At 38.1% G+C, this 21,586-nt stretch overlaps 1 pseudogene; it reads right to left on the reverse strand.

Moving 5' to 3' along the window:
• Positions 1-11,516: 11,516 nt before the first annotated feature.
• LOC113177772 (protein FAM107B-like) lies at positions 11,517-19,707 on the reverse strand (annotated as a pseudogene).
• Between the last annotated feature and the right edge of the window lie 1,879 nt (positions 19,708-21,586).

The following is a 21,586-nucleotide window of genomic DNA, read 5'->3' on the forward strand; positions in this document are numbered from 1 at the left end:
GGGTCTAGAACAAGGAAAGCAAGGGGCAGAGTTATATGAGAGAAGTTGGGAGATAGAGGCAGGGGCCCAAGAGTTCAGGGCCTAGGAGTTAGGTTTTTACCGTTAAATCAATGTGAAGTCTTCAAAGAAGGAAGACACATAGTCAAATCCTTTGCCAAAGATCACTTTGGCTTCTCTGAATACTACAGAACTGATGGAGGCAAAAGGGAGCAGGAGGCCATGAGGAGTCTCACTCTGAGATGGTAATGGGATCAGAGAGGGGGCACAGAAATTCAGTAGATATTTAGGAGGTAAAGCATGCAGAGCAGGGTGATTAGCTGATATGGGGAGGCTGGGTCAACAGTGATTCCCATCTTTCCAACTGTATGGGTGGATGAAGACTGTATGGGTGGATGAGGGCATGATTCTCCTTAGAAGAGGGAACTGTATCTCACCAACATAAATTATTCAAGCCAAGATCTTCTCCCCCAGAAATGTCAGTAGTCCCTGAGGAGGGCGGTGAGAGGTGAATTAGATCCTGAGTGAACACTGAGCCCAGGGCCTGGCACACGGAGCTTGTGCAAGGATGGTGGTTGTTTCTCTGGTCATCATTATCAATCATCTGAGTGGGAGACACAGGCCTCTGTCCTCATACCACCTTGCCCTTCACATTTTGTACCACTCTCATTTTCTCATTTTATAATTCTTTTTCTTTTTTTTTCCCCCTGGTACTGAGAATTGAACCCACAGGTCTCAATCACTGAGCCACATACCCAGCCCTTTTTATTTATTTATTTTTTTTATTTTGAGAGAGGGTCTTGCTGAGTTGCTCAGGACCTCACTAAGGTGCTGAAGCAGGTTTTGAACTTCCATCCTCCTGCCTCAGCTTCCTGAGCTGCTGGGATTACAGGCATGCACCACTGTGCCCAGCCATCAGTGTGATTCTTTGAACGATGTCGTCTCCTCTCTTGACTTGAATCTCCTAAAAGACAGAAACTGCATATGATTTTGTTCAGCATTGGAGTCCCAACACAAAGCGTTGTGAAAAAATGGACAAACAGCTTGGACATGAGATACCTGCTTCCCATGAGCCTCATTCTTTCTTGTGACATGTACCCCTTGACAGGTGTCTAAAGAAGGCCTGCCATTTGGTTGTTACTGACTGCACCAGAGCAAACCACACAGTTCTGCAGATTTCACTGCTAGGAAACAAATCAAAACTTGCCCAAAGCCTCAAGCACCTCAGGAAGTTCTTTGAAAATAAATGACAGATGTTACCTAGCAACACTTCAAGCTGCCTTGCAAGGCTTATCTGCCATCTCGCCTTCACTCCACTACCCAGTCTCCTCTTCTTGGTACTCATAAGATCCTGGGTTTTGAAAGTGTCTAGACTTAACTTTTGAAAACCAGGGAAATGAGAGAGAGAGAGAGAGAGAGAGAGAGAGAGAGAGAGAGAGAGAGAGAGAGATATCAAGGCAAAATAAAATTCACATTTAACCTAAAACATTTGAACCATTAATTTCTACACTTCTCTCATAGAGCATTTATGAGAGCATCTATCCAGCAATAAAACCATTTGATTTACTGTGTGCATTTTCTTTTCTTAGTTCGATCCTGTAGATACTATCTTCTAAGTGTTCATATGGCATTTTATTTAATGCTTATAATTATTTATTACATCTTATGCAACGCATTACCTCTGAACAAGATTATGAATACCACAAGGACTAGAACCAGCCCCTCGCAAGATATCTTGTTAACATAAGTAGCAAGTACTTGTAATTAATTAACTGGGTTGCTTATCTTTGAGAAAAAAATAAAATTGAGAAAATACACAGACCCTCCTTCCAGATAGCAGAATACCACCTGAGCAAATTCAAGGCAACTTGCCATTGCCAGAGAATCCTCTTGGCTCATTTGGGGTTACACAGTGAATGTTTTTCTGGTTCACATTCTAGGTTGTCTGTTGGCTCTCCAGGAGCTAGCTCTGAACCCTGATTTGCTTCATGGTTCTTTAAGTAAGACAGTCCCCTCCTGCAGGGTTGTAGGGTTTGTTTTGTTTTGTTTTTGGTACTGGGGATTGAACCCAGAGGTTCTTAATTGCTAACCACATCCTCATTCCTTTTACATATTTTATTTATAAACAGGGTCTCGCTGGGTTGTTTAGAGCCTTGCTATTTTGCTGAGGCTGTCTTTGAACCTGTGGTCCTCCTGCCTTAGTACCCACCCCCAGCCACTGGGATTACAGGCATGCACCACTGTGCCTGGCTGTAGATGGTTTTAATCCTGCTGCTTTCTTTCTTTCTTTTTTGTTGACACCTAGCTGGTACAGGTGCAATGACTCCCTGAAACCTCTTGAACAAAAAATAACCATGAGCAAGTGACATAGGAGACATGAGTGGGAACATATGTCAAGCTTCCACATTGGAGTCAGAATAGGGGAGGTGACCACTTAAGATTCATTGCTGCTAATTCTATTGAGTGATAGCTTCTTCTAGGCTTCAGAAAGGGGGCAGGAGTCAGCAGTTTCCAAATTCTTGGTTAGCTCCTCAAGCTTAAGTCTCAAGCATGCAGCCAGACAGGGCAGAAGAAATGTAATCAGTAATATAACGAAGGCTCCACCTGGAATCAAGGAAAAAGGCAAATAGAAATTTAACCATCATCCAGGAAGCACATCTCCCAGCAAGACTTTGATTGGCCAAGCAGGAGCTCCCCAAAAGCCCTGTACAACAAGTACCAGTCTCTCACATTCTCAATCACCTTGACTCCAGCCAATAAAAACAGCAGCAGAAAACCCAGAGGACTGTAAGCACATTACCTGAAATTCCAGTAGAAGTAGAAAAACGTAAAGGACAAACCTGTCTTCAAGCAAAACCTATGTCCCTTGGATCTCTCTCAAGAAACCTTGGCTCACTCACTCTCTGCTCCACTCTGACGGGAGTCTGAAGAACACAACCAACAGAATGTGTATGTAATTATAAAAAGGAATTTAATGTTTTGGCTCATGTGATCAGAGGCTGGATAGTCCCAGAATGGCTGTCTGCAACCTGGAGAGCCCAGGAAACCAGTAGCTGTTCAGTCCCAAATAGCTGGAGCTGCAGAACAAGAGGGACCAATGGTGCAGCCCAGTATGAGGCTGAAGGGTTTCTCATGAGAGTCCACATTTAAAGGTTGAAGGAGACAGAGTCTGATGTCCACATGCAATAGCAGCAGTGAAGAAACGGAGAACCTACTGGGCCTGCGTGAGCCTGATTCCCACTTCTGCTTTTTCTTCCGAGTCCCCAGCCAAATGGACTGTGCTGTCCACATTCATCACGGTTCTCTCCTCAGTCCAGCAATTCACATGCAATCGTGTCTGGAAACACTCTCACAGATGCATGCAGAGGTGTCTTCACCAACTTTCTAAGTGTCTTGATCCAGTTAATTCACAATCAAGGTAACTGTCACTGGGGGTGATGAAGGGTCAAAACCTTCCTTACTGCCATTCTGGAGACTGAACTTCTCTATTCTTTCACTGGGTCCCTTTCCCCCTTTAATTTCATCAGTTATGGTGTCTTGGGTTTCTGAACACTGAAGCATTCTATTGTAATAGAATTCTATCTCCAAAGTGAACTTACATATGCACTATGTGAGCAAATAGTATAAAATGAATACATTTAAATTTTAAGAGATACTTTTGTATTAAGCATACTTACAGTTAGGCTTTTCTTTGTGTCTATGTGTTTTTGAACACTACTGGCTCATTCTCATTGCACAAAGCCTTAAAATATAAAAATGGCAGATTAAACATGGACGCCTCCTTTGTTTCTGAGCCCAAACAGCTTCCTTTCCCAGAAAGTAACTACTACTAACTGGATAGGTAAGCTTTCAGGCCAATTTCTAAGCACTTTTAGTAGATGTGTTACAAAATATACTTTCAGATTTTTTAATGTAAATGGGATTATACTACATATATTGTTCTATAGTCTTTTTATAGAACAGTAGAACTTCAAATCCAAATTTCTATATAAAGAATAATATATTGAAAGACATTATAGTTTTTAATTTAGTAAAACACTACTGGATGGGGATTTTCTCATAACAGAAAATATGAGAGCTGATACAAATATATCTTTGAACAACAAGGTATATAAACATAAATCATTCTGAAGGGCAAATTACTAGAACTGTAATTGTGTCAAATATATTCATATGTTTAAATGTTTTCCTGAGATATAACTCACAATAAAATTACCCATTTAAGTAGATATTAATATTGTTCATATTAATACTATTGTTCATATGATTGTATTTGCTTTTGTACCACAGATTGAAGCCAGTGGCACTTAACCACTAAGCTACATCCTCAGCACTTTATTTTGACTTATTTATTTATTTTAAGATAGGTCTTGCTAAGTTGCTTAGGACCTTGCCAAGTTTCTGAGGCTGTCTTTAAGCTTACAGTCCTCCTGCCTCAGTCTCCCAAGACACTGGGATAATAGGTGTGTGGCACCATGCCCAGCCAGATTACTCATATGTTTAAAGAGTCTTACAACCATCACAATTTTAAATCATTTCCATCACCCTGAAAAAGAAACCTTGCAATCATCCATTATAGCCAACTAGGCCATTAATCTGCTTTGTCTCCACATTCCAGATGTTACAAATAAAATGTAACTATATATAATGTGGTCCTTTATTTGCCTCCTCTTACTTGCAGGTTTGGAGAATTCCCTTATTTTAGAATCAGCATTTCATTCCTTTTTGTGACTGAGTAATATTCTACTATATGGATATACCATATTTTACTTTTCCATTTATCAATTGATGGACACTTGGGTTGTTTCCACATCTTAGCTATTATGAATATTCCTATTATGACCATTTGTGTGCACGACTTTGTGTGAATGTTTTCATTTCTCTTGGGTATATACTTTGCACTTTCGAATTGGCTTTACTAATTTGTATTCTTGCTGAAGATAGAAATATATATATTAATACCCATATCTCCATAACATTACTGGTAGCTATTATCAAACTATGTATTTCTGGGAGTGGTGATGTATACCTGTAATCCTAGTTATTTGGGAGGCTAAGGCAGGAGGATCACAAAATTGAGACCAGCCTGGGCAGACCTTGTCTGTGTAGCTCAGTGGTAGAACACCCCTGTGTTCAATCTTTACCAGCACACACACACACACACACACAAAAAAAAAAAACCTACATAACTGTGTGTTTATTTTTTGCCTTGTGAGTATTTGTACAAAATTACTCATTGTTATTTTAATTTGCATTTCCCTAATGCTGGTGACACTGAGCATCTCTTCTTATGCCACTGAAACATTTTATTCATTTGTAAACTTCCTGTGCATAAATTCTGTTCATTTATTGATATTAATAGATAATCTTTGTGTAATGCAGATATTATTCATTTGCTAACATATGTAAAATATATCTTTGTCTGTAATGTATTTTTTTTCAGGTTCTGGGGATTGAACCCAGGAGTGCTTTACCACTGAGCTGCATCCTCAGCCCTTTTTTATTTTGAGGCAGTCTCACTAAGTTGTGGAGACTGGCTTTGAATTTGTGATCATCTTGCCTTAGTCTGATAATAGGTGGGATCACAGTTGTGCACCATTACACCTGGTCCATTTTTTATTTTTGTAAATTTAGATTTTCATAGTTTTCTTCATTATAAATTTGGGGTTAGATGTCTTGCTTAGTAAGTTTCTCCCACTCCCACTCCCAAGATTATAAAAGTATTTTTATATTTCTTAGAATATGTCTATAGTGTTGAACACTAATAAATTTGATAATTATTCTTCAATATGGTGTTAAGAATATATGGTTCTAATTGCCCCCAAACTTTTCATTAAATTTATTATTTCCTAATTTGAAGTAAAATTTTACCTCAATCTTAGTATTTTCAATGGGCAAATCAGTGTTTTTTGGGGGGACTATAAACTCTGCTCCATTGACCAACTTGCCTACTCTGGGCCAGTATAGGACCAGTTAAGTCACTACTGCTTAGAAAGTGCATTTGGGTATCTGGGCAAGCAGGACCCCTTTCCAAATTCTTATTTTCAAAGAGTACATCTTGGCTAATCTTTGTAAATGTAAAGAAAAATTTTCTGGGTCAATGGTACCTCCTAAGAAAAGTAACACAGAAAGACAAAGGTTTAAAATGGGAAGAGCCAGGGCAATTTCATGTTCTCTCATTCTGTCACTATTAAAATTGCAGGGATACTTGTCCACTACAAATTCTTTTGTGCACCCCTCGTGACAGACTTTGAGATATATTTCTCTTCTCCATTTAAAGGAACCAGGACTCCTTGATGGGCACAGGTCCTTTGAAACATGTCAGAGAAAAAAAATGAGGATGGTTCAAAACATCATATGTAACAAAGCAAGGATGTTGCTAGAAATGTTAAAAGCAATGTTTTATAAATAAACAGAAAACAAAGATGTAATAAGCTTCAAGCACTTTCTCTGGACAAATTGAAATATTCTGAAAATCTACAAAAGGAGAGGAAAGTTAAAGTACAAAGTTGAGCCTACAAAGAGTCACAGATTTGTACTGATACAGGAGGAAAGAAGGTCATAATACAAAACAAGGATGATTAAAGGGAATTTAAGGGAATATTCACAGGTGTGTGTATTTTGTTCATTCTATGAAAAATATATCTTTTCTTTAAAAGTGGAAGAATGTGCTTGTTTCTAGTTATGAATACAGGAAAGTTTACAGTCAAGATAAAGAGAATGGAAATATATAGTACAAGAAGACGACTTATTACCAAGAGACACATAATTACTAAGTAGAAAAGGAATGCAGTAGATCATATAGAATGATGAAGAAAATCCAACAGCATGTCCAAGGTAATGAACAGCCAAATATCTTGAAGAAAATAATTTTCCACATAGATTCTTCATACACAAAATCTCAAGGTGATCCTACTAATTATATGGAACATCAATAAGGCCATACATAAGTTTGGCCTATATATCATAAAAGCTGATGATGAGTAGGTAATACTGGTCATGTTAAGTGAAAACACACCATTTATGGAAAGAACACCAAGTTTTGAAAATTTAAAGTAAAATAAATGTGGAGGTAGTAAAATTCCCATGACAAAGCAAGTAAGAGCTAATTATATAAAAGACTAGGTCCAAGGCCTTGACTTATGGTTCAATGAACTTGGACTGTCCAGCCAGGATCCAGGTCTAAGTAAGAATCAGTCAACAACCCAGATCTTGCTCCTTCATGTGGTCTAAGCAGGCATCCCTTTCCTTTTAGGCTTGATAAGATTTGTACAAGCCCAGGAAGTTGGGTTTAACTCTGTTCCTAGGAAGACATGAAAGTAAATATGGCCATAGTAGTATAAAAGGTATTTTTTAATATGCAAAAATAATTGACATAGACTTGGCTTTAGAAACAGATTTAAAGTTTAAAAGTTAAAGATTAAACAGATTTAAAGTTTAAAAGTTAAGTTTAAAATGTGCTAATTGTATTTAAGCATGGGTTGTATACTGTTTAAGGAGTTTGAAAGGTCCCAATCAGCCATACTAAACCTGTAGTTGTAGTTGAGGTTGTTTGAGACAACTCAGTTAATTAAATTTATAACACATGTTTAAAAGCTCAAGAAAAATTGTTGTTTCCATTATTTTTCCTTAATTTAGTTGAAAAACCACTAGGCAAGGTCAGAGTGAGCAAGGTGGCTGAGGAAAGTCACACACAGGGGACTGAGGAAAAATCATTAGCTATGAGGAGGAGGCTGGCAACCAGGTTTTCATTGCTGGAGAAAGGAGCTATAAATATGGAAAGAAGGAGAGGGAGAAGAACTGAGTTGGCATTAAAGGTATTGCTCATGATTCAATAAATACAGATAAAAATAAATATCAATGCATATATACATTGGGAGCCTGGGTGCACAAACCCCAGGAGCAATGAACATATCTTCAATAAAAAACTAAGAGCCCTTTTTACTACTTTCACTGGTAATTACTATCATTCCAGAAAATCAAGGAGCAAATAGAGAGACCCTCAAAACACCTCCAGTTGATAATCAGACTAATTTGCTCAGGTGGAAAAAAGAAAATAGAAATTATGATTTAAAATTCTACCTCATAAAGCTTTTATTTACTCTGAGACACTGGAAATAAAATAAGTTCATTTCTTAAAATAAATGTAAGAATAATGTTTTAATGCTTCTTTTAGAAATACTACAGCATGTAGTATGTTAAAACTCACTTAACACTTTAATTGCCCCGTCTTCTTTCAAATATGTACTATTGTAAAACACACATACATTAGTCCAGCAAAACGGCTTCAAAACTGTCACCATGGAAAACCTTGCAACTACTGTTCAAATCATTTCTGGAATCTATCTTCTGCATGGGTTTTAGGGCTCATGATATACCTTAGAGATAGCAGATCTACTCTGCTAAGTAGGATTTGAAAAAACAAAGAAACCAAACAAACAAACAAATGAAAAATGAGTCCAGAGACACTAGATGTTGGGTAACTGAACACTTGAATAATTAATTTATGGTTGAAAAATAAAATCATAAAAGCATAATTATCAAATACAGGGACCTGAGCCTCCAAACTATTTTAAACAAGAGGATAATGCAATCATGAAATAGTTTTCCAAAATAACTTCTCTGATAAAAACATTAATCTGTGTAAGAAAAAAAAAATTTCAGAATCACTCACAATTATACTAGCTCACAAGCACTAAAAACTGGCCCTTCCCAAAATGCTGCTCCATTGGTCCTCTCAAGCTACCTAAAATGCTCAGTCTTTCCCTGCAGGACTGGCACCTGCTGCTCTAGTGCCATATACTCTCTGTAAAGGTTATATAGAGAGCCATTAATATCTTAGCATGAACATACTTGACATACAAATTCCCAGTCCATATAAATGCAGTTGATAGGACATTTGCAGGGAAGGCTGTCAAAGACCATGGTCACCAAGGGAGACCCTGGAACTACCTTCTGATCTCTGAATTGAACATAGCCGCATCCCGTTCTGGACACTCACCTTAAACAGATCAGACAAACACAGCTGCATGGTCCAAGCACGTGGTGATTTTTATTAAGAATAACTTTGTTTCTAAGATTTCCACCCTCAATTCTGTAATACTTTCCATTAAAAACACTTATACAAGAGCAAATACAAAAAATATTAAATTATGAAAACAAACCCTTTAAGGCTCCCTTTATATATATTTTATACACTCAAACAAGGCAAGATTGTTCAGAATAGAAGAATAAAGTCAGCTGTTATAGCTTAGAAAGCAACACTACTTTACTATTAAGAGACTATAAAACACTGAACTATTTTAAGAAAACCACAGAATGGAAAAATAGAGCCATTTTTGTCAAATGGTGGCTCCAAGCACAGAACTGCTCAGATGTTTTTGAGTCCTCAGTTTATAGTGCTAAGTACAAGAGAGACTGACCACCTTTTAAACACAGCTTGTGGGCCCAGATGACCAGATGATGTCAAAGCTTCCTTTCCTATACACTCTGCTACTGAGCCACACCCATCACTCTACACAATTTACAAGTCCTCTTTAGATCAGACCTTGTAGTATAGCTACAATCAATTCTTCAGATCTTAGTGCAATTAGAAGGGAAATGCTTTTTTAATTAACTTTTTCCCAGGATTGAATGAATCCTAAGGAAGTTCTAGGAACAGAATTTGTCCTTCTAGCCCTTGATATTTTTGTCAACTGGCAAAACTGCTTCAAGGAACAGATCTCAAGATCAAAATCCTATTAGAGAAAGATAGGAGCCAGTCCGGACTTTACAGATCACACCATGAGTCCACAGAGCAAGAACTCTAATCAATGTGCAATAAGGAATGTTCTTTCAAAATGATCACTTACCTCACTTTCTTCTCTCAAAGTGTAGAATGATAAGAAAACTGTCACCATTCTAATCTTCAACAGCAAACTATTTTAGAGCAACCTCAGCATGTCATATTTAAATAATATTTGCTGATGAGACAAATAATCCATTTCAGGTGTAAACAGCTAATATATTTCTCTGACTAGCAGTATATTATCATCTATTTAATCTTAGTTTGTTCACATTGGGACTGAATGTGGGCCTGTTGATTACTAGAAGCATCTCCCACAGAAAGCTAATGTCTACCTGCTAGTTAAGGATTCCAAAACTCCGAATCCAACTTTCTATGAGTTGTAAAGGAAGTATAAAAGCCTCTGATGTAGAAAGGCTGAATCCTCTCTATGAAGAACATTCTAAATCCACAAGAATTCTTCCATGTCAGCAGTATAAAATTAACTTTTCAAGGGAGTATTTGCTATTATTTGCTACTTGGATGTCTCTGAATAGCATGCTAGTTAACATAAGGAAACTGAGTCCCTTCTCCCTGCACCTCAGTTTCTCCTGAGAGATGCAATACAGTAGTCATCAATATTATCCTTACCAACAGCATCATGCTGAGAGAGTGGTAAAAGTTTTCCTTCATAAGAAAAAAAAAGAGTAAAGAAATACACAATCATTAATCAAAAAGTTTTCAAAGCTTAGATTCTACTAATATTTAAAATTTGCAAACAAAAGCCTCCTTGAGATCAACTGATACTTGTTTCTCATTAACATACCTAAAGAAGGCCTCACCATCCAGCTCCTGATGGGAACTTTTCCTGCACTGTGCTCAAGAGAAATTAAGATTTTTGTACTCTTTACTTTTGACACTAAAGCTGGGCTATACAGACTATTTCTGTTTTCCAAAGGAATGAGGATTTTTTTCTTTTCCTGAAAGAACTATCTCAGCAAGAAATTTAAAAATAAAACTGAACTGAAAACATGCTGGCTATCAAAGCAATAAACGAATTTACATGAAATACCTTCTGGGAAGTGGATACCTCCACAAAGCATAGAACTGAAAGGAATTAAAACAGACCAACATGAATCTTTATATGTTTTTATACCTTCTTAATCTATTTCTGAATTTTGATGCCAACAATGGTAATAGCTGTGTTCAACATTAACATTCTCCACTGTTAATTCTAACATGGGTGAAAGTATAAATTAAACAAGAAAATTTTGATTTCTCAAAGTAGAATTTACAATATTGGATGTAACCAATTAAATGCACTTCTATTAATCTAAATTATCTTATAGATAACCAAAAGAAGAAATAAACACATTTTCTTTAGCTCTTCAAAGAAAATAATATTTGCTCCAGTGAACTAAGATTGGAAGAAAAAACCAAGTAGTGCAGCTCTCAGGATTTTTTTCCAGTGTCCTCTTCCTTTTTTTTTTTTTCTTTTGCTTTAAGTCTCTGAACACAGCTCCATTATTCCAACTGGTCAATGTCCTTCATTTGGCGAATAGGAACTACAATTTTCATAGATAATTTATCCATCCAGACTGTAATCAAATCAAATCAAATCCTTGTCATAGTCAAAATTCTTGGCTGGCTGGAATTCTCTCCAGGGGCTCTGGCTCTGAGACAAATGCAGAGGAGGCACCTAGACACAGCTCTTGTGGTGATGGCAGGACACACCAAGTCTCCATACAGCCTCCGCCTAGGACTCCTGGGCTTGGGCCACCTCTTGGCCTGTTCTCCTGAGATTGCGTTTCACCTTCACAAACTCCGGGGCATTTTCTTGTTCTTCTTGCAATTTCTGCTTCTCAAGTTCAAGCTAAATGAAATTCAAAACCAGAAAAATTATTTACAAGCTGAGAGGCTTTCAAGGCACTCCTCTCATTCCAATGGAAGAAATTCTCTCTCGGTCCCCTAATAGAAAGAAAGAAGGAAAGCAAGGGAGGGAGAGAGGGAGTAAGGACTGATTCTTCAGAGGCAGCACCCAACTGGTTGTTACTACCAACGACAGCAAGAGAAGACAGAAATAAAAAAGTCAAAGCCATGAAAACAAAATCCCGAGAAGAACACACAGTTGCCCTGGAGTCCAAGTGAGGCTGAGCTGCATTAAATTACTCCAGTACTCTGTTTATTCTGCGATATTTCTCTGATTTGCCTTTGCCTTGAGCATTTCTTTTAGGTCTTCAATAAAATTCCTGTCTCTGCCTCAAGTGTAATATACACCATCTGCTGACATTTTCTTTCTTTTCTTTCAAGGCATCAATGTTTATATCTGATATGTCTGGGAGATTCTGCTTGCTCCAACATCCTTATTTCTTAGAAATGAGAAAGAATGCTTTCCGCCACTCAGTCTTACCTGCTCCAACTTCTGCTGCCATTTTAAAAGTTCTATTTTCAGGTCAGATTACTTCTTTTGCTTCTTCTTCCTTCTGTTTGATTACTTGGTCTCATTGTCTCTTTTCCATCACCTTCTGCAATTCTGATTTATTCTGAGGGGCAAGACCCCTGCAAAAAAAAGCATTAATGAAAATGAGAAATGTTCATCATGAATAAAAATGTAATTGAAGGTATCAGCCATAGAAAAGAGGTCTGAAGAATCAGACACCTCTGATACCTACTCCTAAGCTAAGTTAATGGGGGTGCTCAGAAACTCACCATCATCAAAGAAAGGACAAGAATATCTTCCAAAGAATTTGTAAAATCCTTATTCAATAAAAAGGTATTGAGCACCTACTATGTGCAAGACATTAGACTATACAAAGCAGGGTGATGGAGATGGATATAGGTGGGGAAGTACCCTCATGCAATGGGTATGATATGTACCTCCACAGAGAGGTAAATGCCTAGGACCCAAGGAGTCTCCACTGGGGAGAATTCCTGAGGCATAGCCTCTGACCTCATGTATTAATGCAACCCAGGGACAGGTTAGCACAAATCTTTTTCCTACCCTAGAAACCTCTTCCTATTCTCCATTTTCAGATCCCAAAAAGAAACAACAGTCTCTGTGACCAAGATTATATCATTTCCAAGGGTCATGGCCAGGCACAGCAATCAATCATCTCCTGTCAGTCTACTGTTCTTTGTGCCTAAACCACCTCAGATACATGGTTTATTTATAATGCATGAAATTCAGGCTTCAAGGAAACTCTACTCTTCTGAGAGATAAATTAGGTGGCCATTTCTTTAAATGGGGAGAAATAAAACCAAAACAGGCTATTCACTAGCAACCCTCCATCTGATATGTTTGAGCCAAGTCAAAGGAAAGACCCATTGACACTTTCTTAAGTAGGACTCCTGTCTATGTTTGATGTCAGTTTAGAATCACCTTGTCTCTATGTCTGTTATGATTTGGACGTGAGGTGTCCCCCACAGCTCACGTGTGAAACAGTGCAAGAAGATTCAGAAAAGAAATGATTAGGTTGTGAGAGGGCTCTTTAACCCAATCAGTGAATTAATTCCCCGACAGGGATTGACTGAATGGGAGCTGAAGGCTGGGAGGTATGGCTGGAGGAGATGCAACACTGGGGGCATGGTGTTGGGGTACATATTTTGTATCTGGTGAATGGAGTCTCTCTCTGATGCCTGATCATAATGTGAACTTCTTCCCTTTGTCACACTCTTCTGACATGATGTCCTGCCTCACCTTGCGCCCTGAGGAATGCAGCCAGCCACTAGGGACTGAGACCTCTGAAATGGTGAGCCCCTAAATACACCTTTCCTCCTCTATATTTGTTCTGGCTGGGTCTTTTAGTCACAGTGGTGACGTAGCTGACTATAATAATGTACTTTGCCATTTCCTTGGGATTTTCTCCAGCTGGGTTTTCCAGGATGCTGGACAAGACCACCTACCTCTTCCTTTTTGTCTCCCCTAGTTATTTAAATAGGCCTGACTCTAATAGCTCACCAGCAACCTCAACTTGATGTTAAAATTTATTAAGAACATTTAAAATAAAAACAAAATAAACCATAGAACAAGAAACACACTGATGATTTCAGACCATACATGGTCAATAATGGCTGGTGTATTTACACCTGACTCAAGAGGCGTTCACACTGGGCTGACTGTAAACTAAATCTGGTCTCACAGAGGCACTACAACGTCGCACCACTGCCTGCCCCTGCTGCTTGCTGCTGATCTGGAGGATGGGACATCAGCCCAGGCAGTTGTTCTTTGAACTACTCCAATCAACTTACTTAGGAGTCAGTTGAACAACTGGTAAATCAAGTAAAAGTTCCCAGAATAAGTGTTCTGGTTATAAGAAAATCAAGAGTATATCTTTCTTAGCTGCTGTCAAAGTCACACAAACACATCTATAAACGAATCTTCAATATTACACTTCCTCAGTAATCAGAATTTTTAAAAATTCTGGCAACTTTCCTACTTCTTTTTTAAAAAATCTCAATAAAAATTTTCAATGTAGTTGTTTACAGAGTAAAGATCAGTATGATCTTTCTTTGATGATAAGGACAAAACGACAAAATAATATATATGTCCTGCTTTCTCAAATTTCAAATATTAGCAGAATTCTTAATTAAAAATTAATTTGGTCAAATTTCCAAAGAAACAAGAAGCAGGTCTTGTTTCTGATTTAATTATACTTTGCCTCACAGTTATCAAGACTGAACAGAGGTATGAAAATACAGACAGAATATTCTAGAAATCAAATCTTTAATCGGCACATAAAAGGTTGCTTTTGAGCACTCTTGCTGTTCAGTTAGAAGAGTCATTAATCACTGGAAAACCTTTCTTAAAATAATCTGAAAAAAGACTAAGAAGCTCCTTAGTTTCATGACTAATAGAAAGTCTTGATTTGACACTATAGACAGAATTAAGAGAATTAAATTTTAGGATTAAGGATTTAGTTATCTGAATAATTTAGATTTCAAAGATTTTTCTTTCACTGTATTCCACCAGCAAAATTCACTTAAATTATTGTTACATTCTTCTCCAAAATTCACTGAAAGAACTTTGATATATGACACTTTAAGCTGATTTTCCATTGCAGCTTATAAATGGGTTTAACTATTCTATAGTATTCATTTTCTGCTCAAAGATTTTATATGATGGTGACAATAAGATAAAATACTTAGTAACAGACCATTCAGGAAAGTGGTGCTCATCTGATAAAAATTCTGCATTTGTAACACTCAGGAAGTAGTCATAGACCTTCAGTTAATATTTTATCATAGTGGGTCACTAACTTTCTGTGCCAAATGGGAGACATTAAGCACTGCCTGTGTGTTTCCTCTAAGTGGATCAGAATGCAGAGACTGTGGAGGGACAGAAATGAGCACCTCCAAATTTTGTAAATAACAATATTACCCCTTGCATAAGAACACTTGATTCTCTTCAATCAATTCTGACATACACATAACAAGTACTTTCAATCCCTTCATGACTGACAGGGAGTCAAGAGCTGGTGGCTTCATACTACCCAAGATTAAGAAATTCTCAAGTCTGCTTCCTGGTCATGGAGCTAGCTGTGACTATCTCAGTGGGCAAAGCCTAGTTTAAAAATTGTGAACTTAATAGGTGCACTTTGAGTCTTTGCCAATAAAAGTCAGGCAGTTTATCCAGATCCATTTAAAAAAAAAGTAAAAGCACACCCCAAACTTGCCCCATTAAACAAATCACGGGAGGATGATCTGCACTGTATTCTACACAATGGTGTCCCTGAGAAGTATATAAGGTAGTGCCTGCTCCCATCAAGCCCTACCCATTCCTGCACCCAGAGATAACTGTTACTAACAGTTTGGTCTGTATGCCCCCACCCTTTCCACACCTGTACAAACACAGGGTTCTCTTCCTTACTCTTCTTCACATCAACAAAACACACTAAATATTCAGAGGCAAACTGTTGGAAAAGCCCATATGCACTGCATCTTCATCTCAACCCAAGCACACTTGCAAGCTATGAATGAAGTCAACTCCTCAATAGGAACACATCACCAGCCAGAGCAGGAAGCTGGGGAGCAAACTATCAGAGAGCACACGTGCCTGACCCCCCAAACCAAACTGCTCCTAGCATATTAGGTTTTCATTTTTTGGTGAAAGGGATGGATGCATTTGGATTTCAGTGTGATTGTGAATCTTGAAATTCTCTGGTTTGGCCTGCCTCATCTACATTCTTGGCTTAGCCATTTTCACCTGCATGGATTCAAGTATAAATACTTTTCTCTGTTATTCCTACAACCTCCCCTATCTTTTTTCATGTTGTACAGAACCAAAGTATTCATTGAGAAACTATTTGTCTGGTAAAGAATTTCTAAAGTTCAGCTGAAAACTCAGGGAGCTAGAAACCACTCACTTAGAAATGTACAAGACAAAGAACCATTAGGGACATGCTCAACTTAACTGGTTTATTTGTCCAAAAGTTACTCTTTATAGAAAACTGAATCTCTTAATGTGTTAGAAATCTTATTTTTTTTTCTTTTCTTAAAAATTAGTCTAATTTGTTATGACAGCAGAATACAATTCAATTCATATTACACATACAGAGCACAATTTTTCATGTTTCTGGTTGTTTACAATGTAGAGTCACACCATTTATGTCTTCATACACGTACTTAGGGTAATGAAGTCCATCTCAATCCACTGCCTTTCCTACTCCCACATCCCCTCTCTGCCTCTCCCTCCCCTTTGCCATAACTAGAGTTCATCTTATCCTCCCATGCTCCCCCCTCAATCCCCATTATGAATCAGCCTCCTTATATCAGAGAAAACATTTGGCATTTGGTTTTTTGGGGATTGGCTTACTTCATTTAGCATTCATTATATTCTCCAACTCCATCCATTTACCTGCAAATGCCATGATTTTTCTTCTCTTTTAACACTGAAATAATATTCCATTCTGTCATTCTTATTTTTAAAAGATGTTTCCAATACTGAAATTTCAACTACTAAAAATATAATGCTTTATAATGCCTTCTGAAAACTGCCTTTTTGTACTACTGATAAAGGCATATGGAACCCAAGAACCTGACAAAAGGTCATAACCATCAGACCTAGAAGCAGACTGTGACCAGGTGGAAATTTAAAGACTGCTACTGGAAACTGAGCCAAATCTAAAAGGATGATAAAATAGAGAAGCACATGTTCAGAGCTAGAAGTTCTATGAATACTTATTCTCCTAAGTTTTTATCTTATAATCTCTAAAAGTAAATTGTAAAAAAAAAATTAAACTGTTGCAGAGCTTTGAGCAAAATTTGTAGTTATGCGAGCAAAGGTCAAGACTACAGGTAAAGTTTGTTTTTTGCTGATCTCATTCTCTTGTCTTTTCATTTACTCAATCCTTTCTCTAGTTTATATAATTACTATACTTGTCTCTAGAAACTGTCCTAAATCCCATTCTTATTTCTATCCTTTTTTGTTCTAAAAATCTATTGGATGATCTGGAGAGAATCCTCAACAAGAAACAATTCTCTCTAATGTGTCAAAGTGGGACAATTACAAGGTAACATGCTGGTTTGCTAGAAAGATCACTGGGTAAGATAAAATAAAGGAGGGCCCTTTATAAATTGTAGAAAAGGAAACAGGTTTTCATTATAGTACAAACCAGTAATCAAGCCTGGTAGTAATTATTGATATGATGCTTCCTATTATTTGGTACTAAAATAGAAATAAAAACCCCAGTCTCCAAAGGGTTCATGATATGGAAGAAAAATAAAAGGAAAGTTTTCTTCTGAGCATGAGAAGTTTTCACCCTAAAACTGACTATGTTTCTTAAAAAGACTCTACTAAACAAAGATTTTATCTTAAAAAATATGTTTATATCTTCAACATATGACAAGATATATTCATCTTTTTTGACTTTGAAATATGCTTTTTTTTCTTAAATACATTGCATCATATTGGAATCTTTCAAAGAAAAGGGGAAAAAGAAATAGGAATTTCCCAGCATGCCACATGGGGAGAAGATGGATGGGACTAGCTGACCATTTATATGCCATGTATTTTAATAGGTATTGTAATACACGCTACTATTTAATTTTTAAAGAAATATATTATTATTCCCCACTTTATAGGTGAAAAAAAAGATATCAAGAGAGGTTTCTTGGTCAAGATCATAAGATACATCAAGTTAAATGGTGAACACTCAGGATTCATGACCTCTGAACTCAAATGTCCTCACTACACCTCAGTGCTTCAGCAAAAGTCATCATTCTTCCAAATTACTTGCACTGGGCCTGCTAAAGAGTCAGCTATGTAAACAGGGAAAGGAAAAATGGGACAAAGACAGACAGAAAGGAGGTCCATTTTTTAGAAAATTTAGAAAGACTCAACTACTTAAATCCATATGTTCTGCAGTGATGTGTATCACACTACTAATTATATATTTTTATAGCTTTTATTTTATTCCTTTTTGTGCTGCTGAGAATTGAACCAGGGCCTCACACATGCTAGGCAAGCACTCTACCACTGAGCCACAACCCCAGCCCCACTAAGTATATTTTTACAGAGTAATTTGCAGCCTCTAATCGAGAGGAAGATTTTTACAAAATTAGGTTTACTTTTCCTTTATTCTGACTTGGAGCCTTTCTATAGACTTACAATGAAAATAAAACAAAATAATTTGAGCAACAATATTTCTTCAACTAAGCTCCATCTTTAGATCAGAAAACCAGTAGGTGACAAAATGCTACTCTGTTTTGAAGACCACTAACCTGATGATCTTCCAATAAAATACAGACAAAATTTCCCAGGCAGGCCTGCTTCCAAATTCTATGGTTTATTTAGAAATGTATAAAATCATGTTTTGCTCTGGGCATGAGAGTACTAAATTCATATTTTCCATTTTGATTGTGCAGCAAAGATAGGCAGAAGTTAAGCACTTACTAAAAATGATCAAGCTTGTATTCAATTTAATAAACTTTAATCTGATAGCTCCATAGCGCATGCCAGAGACAAAAATGAGGGAGTCACAATCCCATAATCCAGGAGGAGAAAGATATCTAGAAATACATCCAGGAACAGAAGTCCTTAGTTCTGGTTGGCAGGAGTGAACTCGGAAGAACTGCCATGAAAATGCTCCGAACCCTTGTGTTTTGCTTTTTTTTTTTTTAATTTAAAATTTAAAAATATAATATAACTTAAATTTAAATTTTTTTAAATTTCTCAAGATGACACAACAGGGATGGAAATAAAAATAGAATTTAAGGTAGTCTGTAGAGATAAACATAGTAAAGATACAAATTTGTGTATATTCTGCTCCCTTCTAAAAAGTTAATAAAAATATTGATAATTATTTAAAATACAACTTAAAACAAACAAAAACATAAGGAAGAAACACTCTAATCTATTCACTCTAATAAGGCTCTAAAGACTTCTCCTTGCCACTTACCGATTGCTAATGCAGGCAGGATTTACAATTGATTCTAATACTTCCCCCAAAGCAAGGGGGGAATTCAGAGATTTCAAATTTAAGAAAAATCATATTTCTCTTTTACTTGGTTTCCTCTCTTATGTCTTTGCCCCACCCCTTTGCACTAAAATTTAAGAATGTGTGTGCATTCTAGAAGAAATAAAAACTGAGCTGCAGCAGGGGCTTCACTTCAGGGAGGGATGACCTGGCTTGAAGGTGAGAGAAGGGAAGCCTTGAGAATTGTCAAGAAATAAAAACTCTTCAAAGCCTCTGTAAAAACAATCATTGATAAATCTGGTTATCTTAAAGTCCCTGTAAAGAAGCCATGCTCCAGAAACTATGGTAGCTTTTTAGATTTGAAAGGAGTTCTCTGTGAAGACCTTGATGGATCTGGGATATTTTGACAGGATTGATCAATTTCTGGGGCCTAATGAGTTATGGATTGTCATCTTCCATGTAGTCTGGCTCAGCCATGATGTTTCTTGGGATGAGATATGAGTCCTTGGGGCTGGTATCCTCAAGAAGGCCATCTGAAAGAGGAAAAGAAGACTTACTTGCAGGCTTTTCTGCCAAGATTTTCTCACAAGCAGAAACCTGGCTGTGCCCAGTCCAGCACACTAGACATGTTACCCTCCCAGGTCCACATCAGGGACATCACTGGCAAATCATCCCATGTGTTTTGAAGGTAACTGGGGAGCACAGGAGTGAGGAATGGAGTGGTTTTCTTCAGTGATCCCTGAGACTATGGGGAAGAGGAGTGTGGTGTCTTGACTCTAGTCACTGCCTTTCATATTTGTGCTGAGGTTACACAGGATGCTTCCTGCTACCATGTCACAATAGCAATCTTGCAACAAGCATTGGGCACCAAGTCCCTTCAGTCTCAGCAAATGAATCTGCACTGGAAACTCACAAGTCCTGACTCTGCATCAAGGTCAGAAACTTCCAGAGCAGTCTAATTTGACCTGTGATGCTCCTGGTCATGTCTCCTCCTCTCTTCACTTGAGCCATGTGGGCTTCATCCAGCCCAGATCCTTTCAGCTCATTCTTCCAGTGGCACCTGCTCAGAGGGGCCTGAATTCCTGAGAGCCCTGCTGAAAGCCACAGTACAACCCCAGCACTTTCCCAAGTGAGCTATGCTACCAAATTTACTTATTTATGACTGAATGTACAGGGCATGAGTCCCTGAGGGTAAGGGTGACTTGTTTTCATTCCACTGCTCTATTCCCAGGGCTGGATCAGAGGAAGGAAGACAGCAGGGAGGAGGGAGGAGACCATGCAGCAAGAGCCTTTTGGGGCAGGGAGGGGAATGGGTTCACTGGGGTTTCACAGAAGGAACAATTTGCTAAAGTGCCCAACAGAGTCCCTTAACCTTTCAGGCCTCAGCCTCCTCTGGTCCTGTTTCTTGGTCTCTCTGGAATTGTGTATTCCATGACTCAAGTATATGTGTCCTCCTCAGTAAGAGGAGTTCCTAGGGATTAGAGCATTTGGACCTCTCTTTCCTACCCTCCATGCAGCTCCCTAGGGTGGTGCATGACACATAGTGGGTGCCCTATGAATACCAGTTCCATTTTGTGAGACACAAAAAAACCCTAGTGGGGGCTGGGGTGAGGTGAACAGGATTGGCTGAGCAACAGACTGCAGATAGGGGCCAAGGCTGGCATCAGGTCACTGTGGACCCCAAGACTCAACTCGTGGTATGGATCCCATAACTGCTCCCCTGCCTGCAAAACAAACCTGGCCAGTATTTCATGATAATTACAATGCAATTTATGCTCTCCTGTTCGGGTGTGGTGACTTCAACTTCCAAACTGAAAATCAGATACCAAGCCTCTTTACACAGAGTAGCTGATGGTGACCTTCTCAACAAAGTCTATGGTACACAATTACTCACTGCCTGGCTAGTTCCACTCCCCTAGATAGAAGAATGATTAGAGAATAGAGGAAGGTGTGGCAGGAGGAGGCATATCCAAACAGTTCACACCAAACACTGCCACCTTCCCCACTATTACTAACAGCAGCGTATGTGTATTTCTGTCACAAAATGCATTCTGACACAGGTTAACCACAGGTTTCTGTCCTTCTCTGCCAGGGCAAGAAGAATTTCTTCCCCTGAATTTTAGATACCTGGGCCAACCAAATGACTGATACAAGGCACTGAATAAATGTTAAACTAAATGAAATTTGTAATAAAAAGGAGCTCCTAAATGCAAGTCAGTGCCATTGAGGTGGCCCACAAGCACACATCTAAGAAGGGTGTGACAGAAAAAAGATGGGAGCAGGGTGAACAAGGGGAGGCAGGTTGTACATCCTTGGCCTCCAGCACATGTGAGGGTGGAGACACTAGAAGAGAGCAAAGACATGTTTGCAACTAAAATTTAAAAAGCACAGGCAGCAGCAGCTGCTGAAAAAT

The sequence above is a fragment of the Urocitellus parryii genome, chromosome Y, assembly GCF_045843805.1.
Source record: "Urocitellus parryii isolate mUroPar1 chromosome Y, mUroPar1.hap1, whole genome shotgun sequence".
NCBI lineage: Eukaryota > Metazoa > Chordata > Mammalia > Rodentia > Sciuridae > Urocitellus > Urocitellus parryii.